The following is a 7,717-nucleotide window of genomic DNA, read 5'->3' as shown; positions in this document are numbered from 1 at the left end:
ATAGTACCCGGCGAGACCCAAGAATTGACGAATGTGAGTAGGAGTAGTAGGAGTCTCCCATTTACTAATGGCTTCGATTTTCGTGGGATCGACTTTAATACCTTGATCACTTACAACATGACCAAGAAATTGAACTTCCTTCAACCAAAATTCACACTTGGAGAATTTGGCATAAAGTCGTTCTTGTCTCAAGAGTTCAAGCACAAGTCGGAGATGTTGTTCGTGCTCTTCTTCATTTTTAGAATAGATCAATATGTCATCGATGAACACAATAACGAATTTATCGAGATACGGTTTGCACACGCGGTTCATAAGATCCATGAACACCGCCGGTGCGTTAGTGAGACCAAATGGCATGACAAGGAATTCATAACTACCATAACGAGTCCGGAAAGCGGTTTTGGAGACATCTTCCCCCTTAACCCTTAATTGATGATAACCCGAGCGGAGATCGATTTTCGAATATACACAAGACCCTTGTAGTTGATCAAAGAGGTCATCGATGCGAGGAAGTGGATATCGGTTCTTAACCGTCAATTTATTTAGTTCACGATAATCAATGCACATTCGTAGGGATCCGTCTTTCTTTTTAACAAACAAAATCGGAGCGCCCCATGGTGAATGGCTAGGTTGGATAAAACCACGGTCAAGTAGTTCTTGGATTTGACTTTGCAATTCTTGCATTTCGGATGGAGCAAGTCTATACGGTGCACGTGCTACGGGTGCGGCTCCCGGAATAAGATCGATTTGGAATTCTACCGGTCGATGAGGTGGAAGACCCGGCAATTCGTCGGGAAATACATCGGAAAAGTCACTAACAATTGGCACATCATCGATATGCTTCTCATCGGACTCGACTTTCTTAACGTGGGCAAGGATCGCAAAACAACCCTTACGGAGTAGTTTTCTAACTTTAAGGCACGAAACGAGGTTGAGTCTGGTGCAACTCTTATCGCCATAAACAATCAAAGGTTCACCATTCTCGATAGGAATTCGGATTGCATTAAGATCACAAAGGATGTGAGATTTCGTTTTGATTAACCAATTCATACCGATTATTACATCAAAGCTTCCTAGTTCCATGGGTATCAAGTCAATTTCAAATTCCTTACCCAAAATGTTTAACGTACACCCCCGGTAATATGTGTCGGCACTTAATAGTTTCCCGTTAGCCACTTCAATGGTATAAGTGGTATCTAATGGAAGAGGTGGAGTGCTAAAAGAATGAGTCAAAGTCTTGGATACAAAGCATTTATCGACACCCGAATCGAATAAGCAAGAGACATAAGAATTGTTGAGAAGAAACGTACCCGTGACTAGTTCAGTGTCATCCCGGGCTTCCTCGGTGTTGATGTTGAAAGCCCGGCCGCGCGTGTTGGGGTTATCTTTCTTCTTTGGGCATGCATTTCTATAATGACCCGTTTGGCCACATTCGTAACAAGTGCCCGTCTTTGGTGCATTGGGCCACTTTCGAGCGACGGGAGTGGCACTTTTACAATCGTTGGCCTTATGACCAATTCCTTGGCACCGATGGCAAATTAGCTTACTACATTCACCAAAGTGATGTTTGTTGCATTTGTTGCAAAGAGGTAGATTTCCGGCATAACCCTTCTTGCCGTCGGAGGTGAAAGATTTCTTGGCAAAGTTGTTGTTGCTTGATTGGGGAGCTTCCCATTTTCTTTTGTTGTTACCCGACTTGTCCTCGGCTTTAGGTGCCGGTACTACGATTTCGTCCACCGTCTCTATCAATTTGCGGGCCATGTTCAAAGCTTCTTGATGATTAGGGGGTTTGGATGACATTACTCCGTGTTTGATGCTCTTTGGAAGACCATCCATGTAAAGTTCAACCCTTAAAGACTCGGGGTTCACAAGGTTTGGGCACATCAAGGCTAGTTCAGAAAATTGTTGATTATAGGCCTTGAGATCGTTTCCGACCGCTTTTAGAGTTCTTAGCTCTTGTTCGAGCTTTCGGGTTTCCTCGCGCGAAAAGTATTCGGTGATCATCTTTCCTTTCAAATCGGACCAAGAGAGAGCGTGGACTTCATCGGTACCCACCGATTATACATAGGTGTTCCACCAAGTGAGAGTGACGCCGGAGAAAGTGTGAGTGGAGTACTTGACCTTGTCTTGGTCCCGACAACCGCTTATGCTAAAAACGGCTTCCGTTTGCTCAAACCATCGAGTGAGAGCAACCGGTCCTCCGGTTCCATCGAAAGTGTGAGGTTTGCACCCCATAAAAGCTTTATAGGAGCATCCCTCGTTTGAGTTACCGGCTCCATTGTTGTTGTTGTTGTTGTTGTGGTTGTTATTATTATTGTTGTTGGATGAGTGACCGGCCATGGCCGCATCTACGGCGGTGGCTATCATGCATTGTAGAGCTTGTTCGGGAGTTTCACGGCGTGGCGCACGGCGAGGAGGCATTGTTCCTTCAAAACAAAAGAATACCGTTGGTTAGTATTCTAAATAATACTAACCGTGATATGGAATAAAAATAGAGAGAAAATTTTCCTTGACTCGCCTTAAATTCTTTATGCCACAATGTCGGAACGTTCATATGAGTCACCGTAATATAATCCCGGAAATTATATTACCCTGATTCATATGTGCATTCGACATCATTTCATATAGTCAAGGTGGCGTGTCAATCAAATTAAACAACGTGAGATTAAGATGAACTAAGAGTAGATATGAGTAGAAGCGTTCGAGTATAAATGCACAAGTAGTCAAGTAATTCCTACTTCAAGTCTATATGCCGGTTGTAGTCTAGACTCACCAATGTACCCTATGACTCGAGGTTGACACCAATGAACTCTAAATCCCTACAACCAACGCTCCGATACCATCTGTAGCGACCCGACAAAATCGTCATTGACGGCGCTGTCTACTTAGGTCCCGTTACGTGGTCATAAGTCTTTAAAACAACGTTTGACCAAAAGATATGTCGCATTCATTTCAAATGTAAAGATTGTTCAAAGTTTACAAGAATAGTTCCACCACAAGTTACGTTACAAAGTTATAAGTACAAATGAAACTTATGCGACACAATTTAAAAGTAGCCAAAAGACGCTCCATGTATGCATATATACTCGACATCCAATGCAAGTATCAAAATAATGAGCGGAAGCATGTATCATGTATCGTTCAAGGACCTGAGAAAAACATAGAAATCTGTCAACGAAAACGTTGGTGAAATCATAGGTTTAAGTAAGTAAGTACAAATGAACCACAAGATTTATAACATTTCAATAATAGTTAACCATTCCAAAAATTTGTTATCACGAGCACCCAATTATCAATGCTTAACATTCCTTCCATAGAACCCCATCACCTTAGTGCTAGAACATACACTGTTTCTCGAAAATATATTTCATTCGTAAACGGTAGCGAACCGTTTGAATGAGGGTTTGTCAAACCCATATGGCCATATAACATAAGTTCTCGCTTACACCCGGCAAGTGTAACTAATGATAATCGAATTGAGGATTTTTGTTCTAAACTCGTATGTAGAATGTTTGTTTTCCTGTACTTGTGTTCACTTAGTTAAAAAGGAACGTTTATGTTTTCTCATCCCAAATGTAAGTTTCAAAAGAGTAAAAGTGGGACTATGATCTCACCTTGAGTGCACGAGTAGTAAAGTAATTCAACAAGTAAACGTGTGCAAAGAACAATGCTAGTCTTGACCTAAACAATAGGTTGTATCAATAACGGTAAACACGATAGGTCAAAGATGTTCAATTAGTCCTATGGCTCGTTACGACTCGAATACTACAACATGTGAGTCAAATTGTCATGTTTCATGCAAGATACGAATATAAAAGCATGTTAGAACGATTTGCACAAACATTTGGTTAAGTTTGATTAAAAGTCAACTTGGTCGGGTCAAAGTCAACGAAAAAGTCAACACGTTCGGGTCGGGTCCCGAACTATTTCTCTGAGGTTTTTAATCATATATGAGCACGTTAGAACAAGTTACATGTGAATCGGAGGTGCGTAGCATAGTAAACATTTTTCGAAAAATGGTAAAACGAAACAGAAACTTCAAGTGTAACTGGACGGCGTCCAGATTTTCTGGACGGCGTCCAGTATTAAAGGACTGGACGGCGTCCCAATATCTGGACGGCGTCCAGTATCGAAGAACTGGACGGCGTCCTAATATCTGGACGGCGTCCAGATTAGTATTCAGGTTCTGTTTGCTGAAAGTCTCAAGTGCACGAACCAAAATCCAAACAAACACAATTTATGATCCGCAAACAATCAAGACAAGTATCTTATACCGTTGGGAAGGTAATTTGACGAGGAAAACAACTAAACACATTTCATCAATCAATCTACCTATTACAACAACCAAAACCGCATCTAATGCTTAACATTAACCGCATACAAGTTCATAAATGCAATTCAATGATTCGGGCAACAAATTTACATGAATGATATGCCGTTTCGAAGGTAATCAAGCATACAATCCAACTAAACACTTACCAATAATAATCCATGGCATTCAATGCATCAAAAGTCCATTTCAAGTTCATCAAACCCTAACCCAAATTCACCAAAATCATAAATCAAGTTCATGAACTTTTCTAAAGCAACCTACACATCAAATTGAAGCTAGTGATACTAGGAACACAATTAGAACATGAACTTTTAACATCTAACAACATATGATCATCCAAAACTCAAGAACAACACACCAAAATTCAAGTTCATGCTAGTTACTTCAAAACAACAAGATCGAGCATACAATTCATATATTCATGTTAGACTTGAGCCATAGACACTAATTAACACTTTTATAAGTTAAAAACATCAAGAACACAAAATCTAGTGATTTTAGAAAGTTACCCAAATGTAATGAAATCGGTATGGAATCGAAGAGGAAGATGCAAGGATCACGAATTTGTAATTTGTTTTGTTGCTAACTTCCTAATCCGAATTTAGATGATGAATTCTTGTTGGTGTTTTTGAGAGAAAAAGAAGAAGAAGAAAGATGGAGAAGATGAAATGAATGGATGAGAGGAGTTTGACTCCTTTGACCTAGTCACCATTTTGGAATTTTGGCAAGTTTAGTCCCTCAAGTTTGAATCGGGTGCGTGAATTACCTAATCGAGATAATTTAAAACGCGTATTAACGAAAGATGTTATAAATATATAACGGACTTTAAAATAGTTAAACGGAAAGAAACCGCAAAAAGGCGGGATGTTACACCGGACATACGTCGTCGTAGTAACACTGCGGGCTGTTTTGGGTTAGTTAATTAAAAACTATGATAAACTTTGATTTAAAAGTTGTTCTTCTGGGAAAATGATTTTTTTTATGAACATGAAACTATATCCAAAAATCATGGTTAAATTCAAAGTGAAAGTATGTTTTCCAAAATGGTCATCAAGATGTCGTTTTTTCAACGGAAATGACTACCTCTTTAGTAATTGACATGTAACTAAAATTTTCGACTATAAACCTATACCTTTTCTATTTAGATTCTTAAATTAGAGTTCAATATGAAACCATAGCAATTTGATTCACTCAAAACGGATTTAAAATGAAGAAGTTATGGGTAAAACAAGATTGGATATTTTTTTGATTATTTTAGCTACGGGAAATGTTTAACAAATCTATACAAATCATATCCTAGCTAACTTATATTGTATTTTACATGTATTCTAATATATTATGTAATCTTGAGATACCATAGACACGTATGCAAATGTTTTGATATATCATATCGACCCATGTATATATATTATTTAGAACAACCATAGACACTCTATATGCAGTAATGTTGGAGTTAGCTATACAGGGTTGAGGTTGATTCCAAAAATATATATACTTTGAGTTGTGATCTAGCCTGAGACGTGTATACACTGGGTCGTGGATTGATTCAAGATAATATATATCGATTTATTTCTGTACATCTAACTGTGGACAACTAGTTGTAGGTTACTAACGAGGACAGTTGACTTAATACACTCAAATCTTTAAAACATAATAAAAATGGTTGTAATTATATTTTGATCATACTTTGACATATATGTACATATTTGTATAGGTTCGTGAATCGATCCGTGGCCAAGTCTTATTTCCGAGGAAGGAAATATCTGTGAAAGTGAGTTATAGTCCCACTTTTAAAATCTAATATTTTTGGGATGAGAATACATGCAGGTTTTATAAATGATTTACAAAATAGACACAAGTACGTGAAACTACATTCTATGGTTGAATTATCGAAATCGAATATGCCCCTTTTTATTAAGTCTGGTAATCTAAGAATTAGGGAACAGACACCCTAATTGACGCGAATCCTAAAGATTGATCTATTGGGCCTAACAAACCCCATCCAAAGTACCGGATGCTTTAGTACTTCGAAATTTATATCATATCCGAAGGGTGTCCCGGAATGATGGGGATATTCTTATATATGCATCTTGTTAATGTCGGTTACCAGGTGAACACCTGGTAACCGACATTAACAAGATGCATATAGAATATCCCCATCATTCCGGGACTCCCTTCGGACATAATAATTTTGAAGTACTAAAGCATCCGGTACTTTGGATGGGGTTTGTTGGACCCCATAGATCTATCTTTAGGATTCGCGTCAATTAGGGTGTCTGTTCCCTAATTCTTAGATTACCAGACTAAAAGGGGCATATTCGATTTCGATCATTCAACCATAGAATATAGTTTCACGTACTTGTGTTTATTTTGTAAAACATTTATAAAACTGCATGTATTCTCATCCCAAAAATATTAGATTTAAAAGTGGGACTATAACTCACTTTCACAGATTTTCCTTCGTCGAAAAATAACACTTGGCCACTGGTCGATTCACGAACCTATAACAAATATATATATATATATATATATATATATATATATATATATATATATATATATATATATATATATATATATATATATATATCAAAGTATGATCGAAACATATTCATACCATATTTGATTATGTTTTAATAATTTAATTTTGTTAAGTTGACAGTCCAACGTTGTAGTCCACAATTAATTGTTCACAGTTAGTAGTACAGAAATAAATCAATATATATTATCTCGAATCAATCCACGACCCAGCGTATACAAGTCTCAGGCTCGATCACAACTCAAAGTATATATGTTATTTCGTAATCAACCTCAACCCTGTATAGCTAACTCGATCATTACCGCATATAGAGTGTCTATGGTTGTTCCAAATAATATATATAAATGACGTCGATATGATATGTCAAAACATTGTATACGTGTCTATGGTCTATTAAGTTTACATAATATATGTTAGAATACATGTATACTACAATATAAGTTAGTTAGGATATGGTTGGTATAGATTTTTGTAAAATCATCCCGTAATCAAATTAACCATTTTTAACCAATTTTGTTTTACCCATAACTTCTTCGTTTTAAATCCGTTTTGAGTGAATCGAATTGCTATGTTTTCATATCGAACCAAAGATTACTAATCTAAACAGAAAAAGTATAGGTTTATCGTCAGAAATATAAGTTACAAGTCGTTTGTGTAAGAGGTAGTCATTTCAGTCGAAAGAACGACGTCTTGATGGCCATTTTGAAAAACATACTTCCACTTTGAGTTTAACCATGATTTTTGGATATAGTTTCATGTTCATAAGAAAAATAATTTCCCAGAAGAACAACTTTTAAATCAAAATTTATCATAGTTTTTAATTATCTAACCCAAAACAGCCCCCG

Source organism: Rutidosis leptorrhynchoides, chromosome 8 (assembly GCF_046630445.1).
Source record: "Rutidosis leptorrhynchoides isolate AG116_Rl617_1_P2 chromosome 8, CSIRO_AGI_Rlap_v1, whole genome shotgun sequence".
NCBI classification, from domain to species: domain Eukaryota; kingdom Viridiplantae; phylum Streptophyta; class Magnoliopsida; order Asterales; family Asteraceae; genus Rutidosis; species Rutidosis leptorrhynchoides.
The sequence above is the reverse complement of the archived record's forward strand: the minus strand, read 5'-3'. Positions refer to the sequence as shown.